Below are 19,432 nucleotides of genomic sequence, written 5' to 3'. Positions count from 1 at the left end.
TCTGGGAATATATGACAATATCCATATAGTGAAAGCATAAAGATCTTGAATCAAATTCAACTCAAAGAGTAGTATACCAAGATATATAATAACCAAACAATCAAAATCAAAGACAAAGAAAAAGTCTTGAAATCAGCAAGAGATAAGAAACACATCACCTGAATGGTATACTAATACAGCTATCAACATATTTCTCAACAGAAATCATATAAGCCAGGGAATAATGCAAATATATTCAAAGTGCTGGGAAAAAAAAAAAAAGCTACCAACCAACAATACATTACCTAGCAATTGAATAAAAGAGATACAAAAGCTGAGGAAGTTCATCACCACGAGACCCACCTTATAAGAAATATTAAAAGAAGTTCTTCAGTCTGAAAGAAAAGGACTGTAATAAATAACAAAAACATTTGTAGGTATAAAACTTACTAGTAAAAGTTTAAGTACACAGATTAAATTCAAAATACTTTAATACTATAATGATGGTGTATAAATTACTAATATTTTTAGCATGAAAGCTAAGGGACAAAACTATATATCATGTGATAAATAATTTGCTAAGAAATATACAATATAAAAATATTAAGTTGTGACATCAGTGATTAAAAATGGGAGGATTAGGGCAGCACCTGTAGCTTGGTGGGTAGAGTGCCGGCCATGTATGCTGAGGCTAATGGTTTTGAACTCAGCCCAGGCCAGCTAAAACAACAATGACAACTGCAACCAAAAAATAGCCAATGCCTGTAGTCCCATCTACTTAGGAGGCTGAGGCAAGAGAATCACTTAAGCCCAACAGTTTGAGGTTGCTGTAAGTTGTGATGCCACAGAACTCTACTCAAGGAGACAGCTTGAGACTCTGTCTCAAAAAACAAAATGGGGGGACTAGGAGTAAAATGCACAGTGGTTTCTTTTTATTGTGATCTAAATTCAGTTGTTATCAGCTTTTAATAACCTCTTATATTCAATGGGATGATTTTTGTAAGCCTCTTAGTAACCACAAAACAAAAACCCTAGGCTCGGCGCCTATAGCTCAACCGGCTAAGGTGCCAGCCACGTACACCTAAGGTGGCGGGTTCAAATCCCCAGCCCAGACCCACCAAAACAACAATGACGGCTGCAACCAAAAAATAGCCGGGCGTTGTGGCGGGCGCCTGTGGTCCCAGCTACTTGGGAGGCGGAGGCAGGAGACTTGCTTGAGCCCAGGAGTTGGAGGTTGCTGTGAGCTGTAATGCCACAGCCACAGCACTCTACCCAGGGGGACAGCTTGAGGCTCTGTCTCAAAAAAAAAAAAACCTTTAATAGTTACAATAAAATTAAAAAGTAAAGAATCAAAACATACTACTAGGGAAATCACTTAACAACAAGGGAAGAAAGAAATAGAATAGAAAAAAAAAACTTTAAAAAACTGACAAAATGGTAGTAATAAGTTCTGATGTATCAAAATTCACCTTAAATATAAATGTATTAAATTTCCAAATTAAAAGACACAGAATTGCTACATAGAATTAAAGAGAGAACAAGTATAACAACAATAACACCTCTTCATTGATAAGAAAAAACACAGACTGATAATGAATAGATGGAAAAATATATTCCATAGAAACAGAAATGAGAAAAGAGAGGAATAGCTACATTCATACCAGATAAAATAGAGCTTAAATTAAAAACCATAAAAAAGATAGAAAACATCATTTTGATGATAAAGAGGTCAATCCAACAAGAGGCTATAACAATTATAATTACATATGCACTCAACATTGAAGCACCCAGCATAAAAGGTAAATATTAATAGATTCAAAGGGAGAAATTGACTGCAACACAATTATAGCAGAGTATTCTAACATACCATTTACAGCAATGGAAAGAAGACCCATACAGAAAATCAACAAAGAAATACTGGATTTAATCTGCAGTCTAGACCAAAAGACTCTTACTGGTATTTATTTACAGAACACTTAACACCAAACAGACAAGTACAGAATACTCTATCCAAGAACAGAAGAATTGAGAATACATTCTTCTCAATTACACATGGAACATTCTCCACAACAGATCATATATTAAGCCACAAAGCAAATATTAACAAATTTAAGAAGATTGAAATCATATCAGCTATACTCCTGAACACATGACATAAAACTAGAATTTAATCAAAAGAGAACTTGAAAAACTTTACGAATACATGAAAGTTAAATAACATTCCCCTGAACAAACTGTGGGATAAATGAAGAAATTAAAAGAGAAATTTTAAAGTTTCTTGAGACAGATAAAAGTGGAAACATAACATACCAAAACCCATGAAGTACAGAGAGATTAGTTTATACCTATAAATGCCTAGATCATAAAAAAGATCTAAAATAAACAAAATTGTAACTCATGTAACTAGAAAAACAAAAATAAATTAAATCCACAATTAATATAAGGAAAGAAATAATAAAGATCAGAGCAGATATAAATGAAACAGAGACTACAAAATAAATAGAAAACACCAACAAAATAAAAAAGCTCAGTTTTTTTTTAAAGATAAGTAAAACTGACAATTTCTTAGCCAGATTAAGATAAAAAGAGAAAATATTTAAATAAATAAAATTAATAATGACAAAGGAGCATTACAACTAAAAGCACAGAAATACAAAGTATCATAAGAGACCATATGAACAATTATACAACAACAAATTGGATAACCAAGAAGAAATGGATAAATTCCTAAAAAGATATCACCTTCCAAGATTAAATGAAGAAGAAAAAGAAAACCCAAAAGGACTGATAATAAGTAACCAGATTAAATTAGTAATAAAAAGTCTCTCATCAAAGAAAAACTCAGCATCTTACGGCTTCACTGCTAAATTCTACCAAGCATTTAAAGAAGAACCAATACAATTCCACTCAAACTATTCAAGAAATTCAGGAGGAGGGAATACTTCCAAATGCATCCTACAAGGTCAACAGTATCCTAGATACTGAAACCAGACAAGGACGTAACAAAAAAAGAAAGTACAGGTCAATGTGCCTGAAGACCATAGATGTAAAAAAATGCTCGGCAAAATAATGGCAAACTGAATATAACAGTTCATTATAAAGATCAACCATAATGATCAAATGGAATTCACCCAGGGATGCAGGGAAGGTTCAACATATGCAAATCAATAAACATGGTACACCACATTATTAGAATGAAAAACAAAAACAGTATGATCAGTTCAATAGACACAGAAAAAGGATTTGACAAAATTCAACATCCCTTCCTGATAAAAACTCCCAACAAATTAGGTATAGAAAATACACACCTCAATGCAATAATAGTCATGTGTTACAATAGCCATGATGTTATAGTTAATGTCATTTAATGGGGAAAATCTGAAAACATTTCAAAGACAAGGATGCATACTTGTCTATTTCTATTGAACATAGTACCGGAATCCCTAGCCAAAGCAATTAGGCAGAAGATAGAACTAGAAGGCCTCCAAATTGGAAAGGAAGAAGTTAAATTGTCCCTGTTTGAAAATGACATAATCTGCCATGTAGAAACCACTAAAGATGTACCTAAAATACTTTAGACCTAATAAACAAATTCAGTAAGTTGCAGGATACAAAATCAACATACAGAAGTCAGTAGTGTTTCTGTATACTAATAGCAAACTATCTCAACTAGTAGTCAAGAAAACAATACTTTTTATAGTAGCTACAAAAAAGGACACTTAGTAATAAACGTAAGCAAGGAGATGAAAAATCACCATACAAAAAACTATAAAATGCTGATGGAAGAAATAGAAGAAGATACAAATAAATGGAAAGATACTCCATATTCATAAATTGGAATGTTTAATATTATTAAAATATCTAGGTAACCCAAAGTGATCTATAGAGTCAATGCAATCTCTATTAAAATATCAATGACATTCTTCATAGAAAAAAAAAATCCTAAAATTCATATGTAACCAGAAAAGACCTTAATAGTCAAAGTAATTTTTTTTTTTTTATTGTTAGGGATTCATTGAGGGTACAAAGAACCAGATCACATTGATTGCATTTTTTAGGTACAGTCCCTCTTATAATTGTGTCCCACCCTTAAAAGATGTGTCACATACCATGACCCTCCACCCCTCTCCCTCTTTCCCTCTCTCTGCCCTCCCCCCCCAACCATGTACTAGGTCATTAATTGTCCTCATATCAGAATTGAGTACACAGGATTCCTCCTTCTCTATTCTTGTGATGCTTTACTAAGAATAATGTGTTCCACTTCCATCCAGGTTAATACAAAAGACGTAAAGTATCCATTTCTTTTATTGGCTGAATAGTAATCCATGGTATACAAACACATCACAGTTTGTTAATCCACTACTGGGTTAGTGGGCATTTAGGCTGTTTGCCACTTTGGCAATTGCAAATTGAGCTGTGATAAACAGTCTAGTGCAAGTGTCCTTATGGTAATACAATTTTTTTCCTTCTGGGTAAATGCCCAGTAATGGGATTGCAGGATCAAATGGGAGGTCTAGTTTGAGTTCTTTGAGGATTCTCCATACTTCTTTCCAAAAAGGTTGTATTAGTTTGCAGTCCCACCAGCAGTGTAAAAGTGTTCCCTTCTCCACATCTATGCCAGCATCTTCAGTTTTGAGATTTTGTGATGTGGGCCATTCTCACTGAGGTTAGACGATATCTCAGGGTGGTTTTGATTTGCATTTCTCTAATAATCAGGGATGATGAGCCATTCATCTGTCTTCTTTAGAGAAGGTTCTATTCATTTCTTTTGCCCATTGATATAAGAGATTGTTGGCTTTTTTCATGTTGCTTAATTTGAGTTCTCTGTCCTAGTTATCAAGCCTTAGTCTGATTCAAAATATGTAAATATCCTTTCCCATTGTGTAGGTTGTGTATTTCCTTTGGTTGTTGTCTCCTTAGCTGTATAGAAGCTTTTCAGTTTAATTAAGTCTCATTTGTTTATTTTTGTTTTGCTGCAATTGCCAGGGACGTCTTCTTCATAAAGTCTTTTCCCAGGCCAATATCTTCCAGTGTTTTTCCTATGCTTTCTTTGAGGATTTTTATCATTTCATGCCTTAAATTTAGGTCTTTTATCCATCTAGAATCAATTATCTTTTACATGTGGCTATTCAGTTCTTCCAGCACCATTTACTGAATAAGGATTCTTTCCTCCAGTGTATGTTCTTGTTTGGTTTATCAAAGATTAGGTGGTTGTAAGATGTTAGTTTCATTTCCTGTTGTTTTTTTTTTTATTTCATTCCACATGTCTATGTCTCTATTTTTGTGCCAATAGCCATGCTGTTTTGACCACTATGGCTTATAGTACAGCCTAAAGTCTGGTATGTTGATGCCCCCAGCTTTGTTTTTATTACTACAAACTGCCTTAGCTATACAGGGTTTTTTCTGGTTCCATACAAAACAAAGAATTATTTTTCCAAGTCTTGAAAGTACAATGTTGGTATTTTAATAGGAATGGCATTGAATCTGTAAATTGCTTTGGGAAGTATAGACAGCCAAAGTAATTATTAAGCAAAAAAAAGGACAAAGCCAGAGACTTTATGTTACCTGATTTCAAAATATACTGCAAAGATACAGTAATCAAAACAACATGGTACTGGCATTTTAAAAAGGATATGTGGACCAGTGAAACAGATTAAAGAACACAGAAATAAATCTACACATTTACAGCAAATTGATTTTTAACATAGGTGACAAGAACCCAAAATGAAAAAGACATTCTCATCATAAAATAGTGCTGAGAAATTTGATGTTCACATCAGGAAAAATGAAACTAGACTTCTCTCACAATACAAAAACATCAATTCAAAATGGATAAAAGACTTAAATGTAAAACTTGAAATTACAAAATAATATAAGAAAATAGGAAAACCACCACATGACACTGGATGAGACAACAATTTTTCATGATAGATTCCAAAAGGCCAAACAAGAAAAACAAAAAATAGGCAAATGGAAATATATCAAACTAAAATCCTTCTTCATAGCAAAGGAAACAATTGATAAAATGAAGAAATAACCTATAGAATGAGAGAAAATATTTGCAAACTACTCATGTAATAAAGCATTAATATTCAGAGTATATAAGTGAGACAACTCAATAGCAAAAAAAGGGGGAAAAAGCAAATAATCTAATTTTAAAATGAAAAAAAGACTAGAATAGACATTTTTCAAAAGAAGCCATACAAATAGCCAACCTGTATATAAAACAAGTTCAATATCATAACTATTAGAGAAATACAAATAAAAACTCTAATATCAGCTCACTCCCATTAAAACAACTATTATAAAAAAGATAATGAAAAATAAAAAATACTGGCATCAATATGGAGAAAAGGGTGCTCTTATACATTGTTTTGTGGGAATGTGAATTAGTACAGTCATTATGGAAAATAGTATGAAGTTTCTTCAAAAAAATAAAGATATAACTACTACATGTTGTAGCAATGCCACTACTGGGTATTTATCCAAAGTAATGAAATAAATACATCAAAGAAATATCTGAATTTCCATTTTAATTACAGAACTATACAAAATAGCCAAAAGATGAAATTCATTTAGGTGTCCATCAAAAAATGAATGGATAAAGAATATGTGGTATATATATACACAAGGGAATATTTTCAGCCACAAAAATAATGAAATCCTCCTATTTATGGAAACATACATGAAGAACATTATGGAGGACATTTTGTTAGGTGAAATAAGCCAAGCACACAAAGACAAACTTAACATGTTCTTACCCAAATGTGGAATCTGAAGAAGTTCATCTCATATCTCATAAAAGGAAGGTGTAGCATAATGGTCATCAGAGGCTGGAGAAGGCTAATGTTAAGGTTAGGGTTACAGTTATAGTTAGGGTATAGGAAGTGTTTGGCCAATGGTAAAAAGCTACAGGCAAACAGAAGAAATAAGTTATGGTGTTCTATTACAAAATAGCTAGAAGAGAAGATTTTGAAGGTTCTAATCACAAAGAAATGATAAATCTGAGGTGGTGGTATGTTAAATATCTCAATTTGATTTTTACATAATGTATACATTTATTGAACTACTGCACTCTACCGCATTAATATGTATAAATATTATTTGTCAAAAAACTTAAATAAACTTAACATTGAGGGCTAACTATAGCATAAGTAATGTCAGCAATACATTTATACATAATCAATAAAGAATCCTTAAAGAAGTTGACCATGCAATCATTACACATCATTCTAAACTGAGCTCAATTTATGTATCTCCCCAGATTCACTATCTACTGGTCCTCAGTCACTTGTCCAATGGATAGCACCAGACACAATTTTTTTTTCAATTCACTGGGTTAATTTCTGTTTTCTCAAAACAGTTTTGAATGTCCAATGTAGACCCAAATAACTCTCCGAGGAATTTATAAACTGTTTATTAAAAATAGAAACCTCAACATGTGGGGTCCCAATAGCTATCCTATTCAAAATACACATACAAAGAAAATTATGATAACATCAGTAGAAATACAGGGAATTGAATTTCCATACAGATACAAAAATGTTGAGTGAGTAAAGCAAAAAAGAGCTGGAATTAACTACAAAAATAACAGTATAATCCTTGAGTATAATCTATGAGTATATGGATAATCAAAGTTATCCATATACTCATATTGATAGATATTAACTCTATCAAATATAGTAGGTAGAATTCTAAGATGAGTCTGATGATTCTTATCCTTATACAACCTCCCCTCCTTCAGTATGGATAGAACTTGTAAATATGAGATATCATTTCTGTGACTGGTATATTAAATAGCAAAAGAGGCTTCACAGATGTAATTAAGGTTCACTGTCGGTTGACTTTAAAACAGTTATACATTATCCAAGTGGGAATGAGTGTATTTTAAATCTCAGTGAGAGTCAGAGAAGTCAGAAAGATTCAAAAGGAAAGAGATTTACTCTGGAAATACTCTCTTTCCACTGTTGGACAAGACCAATGTTGATCAAGTCCTCCTGCAGACAAGCTAAAATTTTGCCTTTGAATTGGGCCCTAGTGAAGAATATTTCCAAAAGAGTGATTTTCAGCAGTTTGAAATTTACCCCAGTCAACTAACAAAAGAATGATCACTGATGGTCATAATTAAAAGCTGAAAGTGAAAAAATACATAAATGCTTTCAGAGTCAAAATCTAATTATTTTAATGTACTTTATAAATATATTTTATTTAACTTTCTTTTAATACATTGTTACTTCTATATTTATATGACTAAAGTAGCATCTTCTTCAGCCATGTCATATAATAAAAGAATGTATTTATTTCTGCCCTAGCTCTATTTGAACTCATGTGCCAACCAGATATATAAAATACTGATTGAAAGAATAATCTTTATTATCTTCAAAGAATTTAAGAAATATATACTTTAGATCCCCTGGGTAAAGAAGCAGAATATGACTACAAACAACCCAAAGTCACATGGTCCTTTAATGCTCACTCACATATCCATTACAAAAAAAAAAAATGCAGCAATAACAGAACCAGGAATAATGATGTGCAACATTTTTATTTTCCATGTTTTCATACCTTATTGCAGAATCACTTGCATTGTTATATGGTGAGTGTACAGGGTAATAGAATGCTAGAAGTTTTCACTAATTGTTTCAAGTTGATTTATTTGTTAATTTTCAGAATTCCATTGAAATTTTCCTAAACTCACAGAGGCAAATATTCATGCAAGGCAAGAATGACATTTATGTAATGAAGTATTACACTAGAGTGAAAAGCATTCCTTATAAGAAAAAGAGAGGGGTAATACAACAACAATACTCTTCACTTAACACATCCAACTATGAAGATCATTTTAAAGAAAAAGAAAGGATAAAAGAAATGGAATAGAACGAACTACAAAACCTACTGAAAGTACTCACATTCTGTGTAATTAAAGAAAGAGAGAGATTCTTTTATTTTGAAGAAGATTGACTGAAGAGTAAAGATTAGGGTTTATTCGGCAAATGGCAAGAAATTTCTCTGGACATAAATTATTTGCTATTAATAATGGTTATTGTCGTAGATTTAAGCAATATGTTGGTCTTCATGATGTCAAAGTAAATGGTTGAACTGTGAGTGTTAAGAGAGAGGCAAGGCAACAGAAATTTATAAACAAAAATTTGGCTTCATTTTTTTTTTCTTATTTGGGACAGATTCTCACTCTGTTGCCTAGGCTGGCATGCCATGGTGTCAGTCTGGCTCATAGCAACCTCAAAGTCCTGGGATCAGGTAATCCTCCTGCCTCAGCCTCCTGAGTAGCTGGGACTTCAGGTGTCCACCATAACACCCAGCTAATTTTTCTATTTTTAGCAGACATAGAGTCTTGCTCTTGCTCAAGCTGGTCTCAAACTCTGAGCTCAGGGATCTTCCTGCCTCAGCTTCCCAGAATGCTAAGATTACAGGCATGAGCCATCACACCTGGCCAATTAGCTTCAATTACTAAACAAAAAATATACCAGTGTGATAGAATCACAATCTGCATAATGCTTTATATTCAAGAAAGTAATCCTTACATAAATAGTAGGCATTGCTTTAATTCGATAAGTATGCTTTGTAAATTATGTCCACTTTAATCCAGAATTGATGAATTTATTCACAGTAAATCAATATATTTATTACAAAAGCACTCTTCTTTATAGAATATTATAATATGTGTGGCGACATATACAGATATACATTGTTCAAAGATTACGTGTATGTGCAGGCATGCATATTCATTGTAGAATTAACATGTGCCCAAAGAGATAGCTCTGTGTGTTAAGTGTAGGGTATAAAATAGTTAATTCTCAAATAAATTACTAACGAACCAAAAATATGTTTAAAAATAAGCATCTAGAATTAAAAATAGAAGCAAAGACTAGAAAATAAAAAGACCAAATATATCTTCTAGTAAATAGTATAAGCACTAAAAAAAGTTATTTTCCCGGTGATAAAAATGTTCTGGGAAGAAAGAAAACAGACTAAACTATCAAAATGAAACATCAGAATGCAGTTTACTTAATAACACGGGCTAACTCTTAATGAAAATCTATTACATTTCCTAGAATACTTTGATGAAATATAAAAAATGATGAGTAAATTATTTTTCAAGTGTGATGAGTCTAGGAAAAGATCAGTGAAACAAAAAGAGTAATATCACAGCATACAAACAGAAAATTCACATATAGACGAAAAAAATCACAGTTTACATTGCATTCATGTTTAAAATCAAACATCACTTTTTCACATTTTGAAGATTTTCCCCCCTAAATATGGAAAGAAAAACAAGCCAGAGCTTTAATATAATATTTTTTTTCCAACCTGGAACAGCTGCAAAAAACAAATCTTGCTGGAGATAAGCTTAGTTATAAATATCAACATTCCCTTTAAATAAGAGAGTCCAGTTTTCATACCATCTGCCTCTTTCTAAAAGGAAAAAATATGAAAATCATAAACCAGGACATCCTCATTTAAAGAAAGCATTTAAAAATGACTGTAGTAAAAAGGCTATGAACTATTCTGTACCCCATCTTTAAACTTTCCCTATTGATCAGAAAGTGGGATTTTTGTGAAAGCAAACAACTTTATTCCACAAATAAACTGCCTAAACAATTAATTTTTTAAAATTATCACTTTCCAACTTTTTCACTTTATTGGCCATAATGATAATCTCTGATTGGACTATATTTTTCTTTAATGTGCCAGACTCCCTACCATTTATTTTTTTAATTATGTCTGTCACTTAACTCTACTTTTTCTAAAATATTTTGAGAGCCTATTCTAAAGACTTCCATGTTATCTTTTCTAGTACAAAAATTGATTTCCAAGAGAACTAGACTTTTCCTTTAATACAGATTCAATCCCCTACAAAAACCCTTCCGATGTCTCTCTCAGTACAGTACTGCTTTTATACTTGAGTTGAATTTGGATTTTATCTTAAAGCCTTCTTTCTTCTTTTGCCCTTAATTATTTTTCATTCTTTGTTAATGACCTTGTGATTGGACATTTTAATTGTTCACTGTAGCACATCATTACTACTTCAATAATTAAATCCACAAACCATATCTATTATTTAACTCTTTAAAGTATTCAGAAGAAAGAATTAATGCAAGATGGTCTACCACATGGAGCAGTTCACCATGATATGCTGGATACGCCCACATAGAGGACTACTCAGTATAGTAATACTGAGATTGCAGAAGGGACAGTATTATTGGCAGAAACCGAAGACAGAAAATCAGAAGCTTCTATTTCAACAATATGAAGGTTGTCTGGAAAGTATCCGAGCATGTACTATGACATTCAGAGGCATATGCAGTTGAATTCTTTCTAGACAGCCCTTGATAAAAATGTTTAGTCAATTCCCTGAATTACAGTGGTAGGATTCTGAAAAGCTACTAAAACAAAGGTACATAGGGATCCCTGGCATAATTCACTCTCTTTGTCATATTCACTTTTCTTTTTCTCATACATACAAAAAGACATACCCTTGTACAGCAAACAAATAGAATAAAATTGATACTTTAACCATGAACATTTGCACTTATAGTGCAAAAACTGCTTAAATGCATCCTTCAGAGCAAAAATATACCTTCGCACCTTTATTTTTTAATTCACTTTCATTCTATTTTTGCCATGGACCACTCTGGCCCATGATTATAGAAAACGAAGTTCCTTTACAATTGGTAAATGACATTTAATTGCTTCCTTGGAATGCTGCCTCTTCAGTTTTTTTAGGAGGGAGGAGAAGGAGAGATTCTACACAGTAATGGTCAATAATATTTAATCACAAGTTAATTATTTAAAATAAATAACCATTTTATAACAATCAATAATTCATTATTTTCATGACTTAATGTGACACTACAAAATGATATGAACAATTAGGTTATTGGTGGAGCAACAGAAAAGTTATTTTGCCTTATGCCTATCCACTATTAGTTTAAAAATATTAAAAAACTTTTTTAATATTAAATTTCATCTGCTATTGATTTTCTGACTTCCTTTGACCTTCTTCCTTCTTTTGACTTCCTTTTATGGTACCACCAAAACAGGAATTTTTGTTTTTTATACCAAAGAATCTCAAAGAATGATAACAATGTCTGGAACATAGTATATATAGATTTTTTGAGTAAATATGCAACAATAGAAAATTATGTTTGCTTAAAAAATCATATTTGATGCTCACTTATTGCAAATGTAATTAAAAATAAATTTTGAGTATAAAATATTATAAGCTATCTCTGTTTTATGAGAACATGAGCCTGATAAAGAGTAGGTTAACTCTTCCCTACTTTTTTCTTTTCTGCTTTTGACTCCTTTTAGTTATTAACCAAGGTAAGCTCATTTTCTATTCTTAAAATAGGTAAAGAATATTTATCTCATATAGCTGTGTTGTAATGATTAAATTAAATAAGTAAACTATAAAAGTGTTTCTTATGATAAAATAGTAAGTGCTCAATAAATATTAATATCATCACATCATGCAGGTTTAATCAGATACTACTGAGGCACTGCATAGCCCAATAGTGTTTTAGATGTAAACAGCCTGAACTTGACAATCTCACATTCATTAAACATCATTGAGTTCCATTATATTTAAGGTTCTTAGAAAGCAAGAATGGTCTTAGAATATACTACGTTTATAACAACTTAATTACACTTAATTTGTACAATTTCTGCTATTATTTTATCTTATCATCTTCTGCCATTAGTGAGGAGGCTTCAACAAAGTATTTTTGGGTAACTTTAAGGATGACACATTATGTACAAGGTTGGACAACTAAGTTTTGCAAACTTATCCTTGAAAAAGTTCTAAAAACCTCATTGCTGATTATCACTATGGTCACCAGATGACTTCAAAGGTGGCTTCATTAAGCATTGAAGTATGTAGCACTTCTTCTACCAATGAGTTTGCAAACTTAATTGTCCAACCTTGTATGTTTCCTTATTGCTAACAAGTGTTGGAAATTCTGTACTACAGCAGTTTTTTTTTTACCTACTACATCATATCTAGCTATCAAGAAAACAATTACAAGGCTAATAAAAGATTTTAAAAACCCACAATTTTAAGAGACAAGCGAGCATCAGAACTAGACATATCAGCGATGCTGAAATTGTTAGACTTGGAATTTAAGACTAGGATTAAAATGCTTAAGGCTCTAGTAGATAAAATAGCATGCAAGGATAGATGGACAATATAAGCAGAGAGATGGAAATTCTGAGAAAGAATCAAAAAGAAATGTTACAGATCAAAAACACTTTTACCATCAATAAGAAATGCCTTAGATGAGTTTATTAGTAAATTGAACATGGGCCATGCAAAGAATGTCTGATTGTAAGGATAAACCAATAGAAAACTCCCAAACTAAAAAACAGAAAGAAAAAGGATTGAAAAAAAGTCCAGAACGTAATACCCAAGTATTGGGAAACAATTATAAAAAATGTAACCCAGGCACAAAGGGTATATCACAAAGGTAAGAGAGAAAACAATGGAAATATTCAAAACAATGGTTACTAAGAATTTCCCTAATATTAATGGCAGACCCCAAACCAGAGATCCAAGCATCTCAAAGAACCCCAAAGAGGATCAATGCCAAGAAACCTATACTTGCCTTATCATTTTCAAACTACAGAAAATCAAAAATAAAGACAAAAATCCTTAAGTGGGGTGACCAATAGAAGAACACAGCTAAGGATTACATGTGACTTTTCCTTAGAAACCACATAAGCAAGAAGACAGTGAAGTGAAATATTTAAAATACTGAGAGAAAAAAACCACTGACTTAGAATTTTGTTCCCTCCAAAAGTGAAGAATACTTTTTCCAAAAGGCAAAGACTGAAATAATGTGCTACCAATAGTCATGTCTACAAGAAATATTAGAAGAAATTCTCTGGAGAAAAGGAAAATACCATAGATCAAAACCTTGGATCTACATAAAGAAAGGAGAAGCATCGGAGAAAAAGTAAGGACAGAAAAACAAAAACTTTTATTTTTCTTACTGATAATTCATCTAAGAGATTAATGGTTTGTTCAAATAATAATGGCAACAAGCAGCACCTGTGGCTCAAAGGACATATAGTGTCAAATGTATTGTATCTTTATAAAAGCATCTTTAGCACCTGGAATTTTAGTCTGCAGTATATGTGAAAAGGACAAGCTGGGTGGCGCCTGTAGCTCAAAGGAGTAGGGAGCTGGCCCCGTGTGCCGGAGGGGTGACTTCAAACCCAGCCCTAGCCAAAACTGCAAAAAAATTAATAATAATAATAATAATAATAATGGCAACAATACAGTCATATGTTATATTAATATCTAAACTTATCTGTATATAATTATGTAGAAAAGAAATAAATGACAGTAATGACACAAGGACAGAAAGGGAGGAATAAGGGTTTTGTATTACTTTAAGAGACTCATACTGCCTGTGAAGTGGTATAGTGTTATTTGAATGTGGAGTTGGATTATTTGCAAATGTATAATAAAAATTCTAGGGCAACCGCTAAAAAAGTAAAAAATAAAGTACAATGAATATGATAAGAAAGGAGAGAAAATGGAAATCCTATAAAATGCTCAATTAAAAATTTAAAAGGCAGAAAAAGAATGGAAGACAAAAGTAAGACTGAAGACAATGGCAAAAATTAAAAAATAGTAATAAATATGGTCAACATTAAGACATACTGATGGAAAATAGCACGTGGAAAAATGTCCCACATCATGATGTCATCGGAAAAGTGCAAATACCACTGAGATACCAGTACACACCAAAATGTTAGAATGGCCATAATCCAGAAAACTGACAATGTCAAATGCTGTCAAAGGCGTGGAACAACAGGAACTCTCATTCACTGTTGGTGGCAATGCAAAATTGTAAAGCCATTATGGTAGACGGTTTAGAGAGTTATTACAAAACTAACCATATTCTTACCATATGATACTGTAACTGTGCTTTTCAGTAGTTACCTAAACGTACTGAAGACTTATGTCTACACTAAAACCTACACATGGATATTTATAGCAGCTTTATTCATAATTTCCTAAACCTGGAAGCAACCAAGATGTCCTTCAGCAGATGAATGAATAAAAGAACAATGGTACTTAAAAATAATGGGATATAAATTCCCTGTTTAAAAAAAAAAAAAAAGAGCTGTGAGGCATGGTAGAAAGTGAAATACGTTGTACTAAGAGAAAAAATACATTGTACTAGGAGAAAAAATCCAGTCTGAAAAGGCTACACACTGTATGATTCCAACTATATGACAGTCTGGAAAAGGCAAAACTATGGAGACAATAAAAAGATTAGGGATTGTTAGGGTTTAAGAGGTAGAAGAACAATGAATGGACAGAACACAAAAGACTTTTAGGGCAGTGAAAAGACTCTGTATGACACTATAATGGTAGATACATACCATCATTATACATTTGTCCCACAGAACGCACAACACGAGGGTCCACCATTGGACCCTAATGCAATCTCTGGACTTTGGGTGTTAATGATGGCAGTGTAGCTTCATCAACTGCAATAAATGACCTACTTTGGTGGAAGATGTTGATAATGTGTGAAGCTATAGATGTATCGAGGTGGAAGGCATATGGGAAATATCTGGACTGTCCTCTCAATTTTACTGTGAACTTAAAACTGCTCTTTAAAATGACTTTTTAAAAAGTCTATTATAAAAAAATGATTTTACAAAAGTACAGGATAATTACTTTACTAGTTTTAGAAAATTTTCTTTTCTTATGAAATGATTGAGATTTCATTATCATATTAACCAAAATTCTTGGCCAGGAGCTAAATTATATCTTATGAGCCCTTCTAATGGAAATGCCATATAAAAATGCTTATAAGGTATATATTTTCCAATGATTATTGAATTCTAAACAATTTAAGGGGAAAAGCAACTGAGTGTCCCAAAGCAATTTTCACAGTAAAATGAGTAATCTGTTTTATCACAAGCACATACCACTGCCCAATAATCCCTCTCCCCCAAATCCACTATATCCCCCATTTGACTAAGTAGACATTCCAACTTACATAGCTCTCCTCAAGTCCCCCATCCACCTTCATTTTAGTCTGAGTACACGAGCTTATTTCCCAAGTCACAAAGAGAATACAGGCCATCAGGGAAGAATCAGACACTGAGCAAGCTTACTCTAACTCACTCCTTCACACATATCAACACACACAAATCCATGTACACATCCACAGACATGAATACTGCTGGCATCAGTACCTCCGCTCTGATCTCAGTGTTGTAAGGGTCCTGCGTTCTGTACACAGGAGACTAGACCCATAGGCAATCTCCCTGCCTTTTTCTGTTTTGCTCTCCTCCTTTCTCCTTTGCCATTGCCTCCATCCTCCAATACTAATACCACCTTAGTATTATAATAGAGGTCATTATTTTCAGACTTTCTTCTCTTAAATACAACCCCACACTGCTTCCAGAGTAAGTAATCTCTCACAATTCAAATTTAATAGAGAAATTCCTCTGAAGTATATTACATCATTCAATGTCTCCCTGTTTCCTTTAAGATCATACTAACCCCATAGTTTGGTATAACCTACATAGGCTTTTTCTCCATTCTTTTTACCCATCTTTATCCCACATACAAAAACAGTTCTCCAACTATTTTGAATGATACATAACTCCCTGAAATTAATGATGCATAACATCTTATTGTCCTTGCCCATGTTCTTTTCTCCGAAAATGCTTTAAATACTTCTTTACCTGAATATCTCATACTCTACCTTTAAATCAGTAGAGAGATATGACTGTCATTAATTCAACTCATTAATCTTATAATTCCTCTCTTCCTCTGGGTAGAAGTAGTATTACAAATCATAGTCCCCCATTCGAAATTAAGCAGTTTGCCTTGACCAATGAAGCTCTAAATGCCAGTGCAATATGGACCACTCTCCCTTCCCACTGCTGAAGTGATCATGGAAGTGCATCCAGTAAGAGCCTTTGATGTCCTTTGATATCTTCAGTCCACAAGCTTTCTACTAACTCATTTTGGGCATGTAGTTTCTGTGACAAATGTTAACCAACATCAAGATTTGGGAATGTTTATTCTCAGCATAGCCTAATCTATTCTGACTTACACAGAGGGTTACTTATTCAGGAAGCCTTTCATGAGATCAACACAGTCTGATTAATTGCTGATTCCCCAGTTATGATAGCATTCTATTCATGCTTTTATTATAACATAACACTGTAACAAAATGGCTGCTGTAATTATTTATTTCCCTTCTTACATTGTACTCGTGAAGGCAGCAACTGTGCACTTTAACCCTGGATTTTCACCCACGAGCATCATGCCCAGCTTATAGTAAGTGCTTAGAAATGTTTACTGAATTAACCATTCATTCATATAGTCACTCATCAAGGGCTAGAGGCTACTCCAGTTTCTAGAGAGAGTAAAAAAAACAAAACAAACAAAAATCCCTGCCCTCATATTCCTTATATACTTAGGAAGGATAATGACAATCAACCAGACAAATAATCAGAAAATATATAGTTTATTAGATAGTGATAAATGTTATATAGCATAGAAAGAACTTAAAGCATGGAATACTGGCTAGATAACACCCTATTTAAAAGATGACCTTTTAATAAACATCTAAATCAATGTAAGGAAATTGGCCAAACAAATACTGAGGAAAAGAGTAATTCAGCAGAAAGAACAGCAAAAATCCTGAGATGGGAAAATGCCTGGCATGTTCAAAGAATCAAAAATCCTGAGATGGGAAAATGCCTGGCATGTTCAAAGAATGAGGGAACCAGTATGCCTAGAGCAAATAAAGAAGGTGTGAAGAGTTAAAGATGAAATTAGAGAAATAGCAAAGGCCCAAATATGTAGAGACATTTAGACCAGTTTAGGAGCGTTATTCAGTTTTTATCTTGTGTAGAATGTAAAACCATTGAAGGGCTCTGAGTAGAATGAAGAGTGGGAAAGGACATATGAAGATGAAGTCAGAGATACAGTGAGGGTCCATCTTCTCTCATTTTATGCCATTTCTCTCCATGATACCTGAGAAATGTGGATATTCAATTAACCAAGAATTATTCAAAATAATGCTGACTAACTCATATTTTAAGATGATGCTAATCTGTTCATGAACTACTACGAAGAAATAGTGATTAAAACCAATAGATAATTACGGAAATATTGCGATGTGCCAAAGTATAATAATATACTCAGCATCAAGAGAGACTAAGCATTTTATATAACAAATCTTAGTAGACAATTAATGCCACTAATCAATTTAACATATAAATCAGATACATATTTATAGCTCTGTAAGTCATGCTCCATTTACTTGCATTTGCCCAAATACCACAAAACAGATACAAGTAAAAACATATCCTCAATGTAAGAACAAACTATGTTTGGAACCCAGGTTCATTATCAGAAGCAAACAACCCAAAACAAGACAAACAAAGAGAAAGAAAACAAACCACAAATCAAAACTCCTTTTGCCAAATGTTAAATCAAATAAACACACCTTGCGTTGTGTCCTTGATGCTGCCAAGTCTGAACTCTGGAGAGCTGCCAAGGGGCAGGATGTTTCCAAAGGCAGAGTCTTTACTGAGGAAACTGTGCTCGTGTTCCTGACAAATTCAGTTCCAGATACCAAAAATAAAATTCTTTGTTGTTTTTTCTTACTAGAATTCAAAATAGAACACAAGGAATAGTAAATGGATGATCTCAAGTTCCGCAAATGTCCACAAAATAAAATAACAATGAGAGCATTTCCAAAAGCTGTCAATTCTATTATCCATTCAACTCAAATATATTTGGGCACTATTGAATATTATGCCCCTCTTTAACAAGGCACATTTTCATGATATTGACTTTGAGAAGTCTTATCACAGAAAAGCCTCGTTAAGTTTACTTGACCATTGGGTGTCCCAAACGCTTACCTGAAAAGTAACAGGCAATGGTTCCAACTACTCTGAAGTGTGAGTATAAAGAGAATGATTTGAAATTGTTTTCTGTTATTTAGTTTGTATAGAGTTGACTTATAAAAACTACTATAGTTATTTAGTCATAAATTTTAAGCATATTTTACCTTCTAAATGTCCATTAAAAAAGCAATGAGGAACAATAATCAAGTATTTCATGATTTATTCATTTTTGTACAATGAAGATTTACTGAATATCTACGATACACCAGGGACCGATTTTATCTGGAGTTTTAAACTGCAATTGCTTTCACAGAGATAAGATTATCACATTGAAATGGTTCCAAGCCATTGTCCAGTCCTAATATTAATCCCCAAATTAACTCCAAGTATTTGAGAATACAAACTTTACTAATTCTGATAAGATCATCAAAAATAACTATTTTTAGAACATCTTAAGTAGTGATAATAATCTACATTAATACTCATAATATGAAAGAACAATCTTTTTTAGCAAATGGTGTTGCAAAAGAATAAAGTT

At 32.8% G+C, this 19,432-nt stretch overlaps 1 protein-coding gene across 2 annotated transcripts in view; it reads right to left on the bottom strand.

The window, feature by feature from the left end:
- Positions 1-19,432, bottom strand: part of TRIQK (triple QxxK/R motif containing) — a 76,907-nt gene that overhangs the window by 45,139 nt on the left and 12,336 nt on the right. For both annotated transcript variants that reach the window (XM_003782486.3, XM_023516976.1), the window contains exon 2: positions 18,492-18,651. The gene's annotated coding sequence lies outside the window, so the exon portion shown is untranslated. The remainder of the gene's footprint in view (positions 1-18,491; positions 18,652-19,432) is intronic.

Source organism: Otolemur garnettii, unplaced genomic scaffold (assembly GCF_000181295.1).
Source record: "Otolemur garnettii isolate 467f Iridium unplaced genomic scaffold, OtoGar3 scaffold00004, whole genome shotgun sequence".
Classification (NCBI taxonomy): Eukaryota; Metazoa; Chordata; class Mammalia; order Primates; family Galagidae; genus Otolemur; species Otolemur garnettii.
Note: the sequence above shows the minus strand (reverse complement) of the source record. Positions and strands in the feature narration are given on the sequence as shown.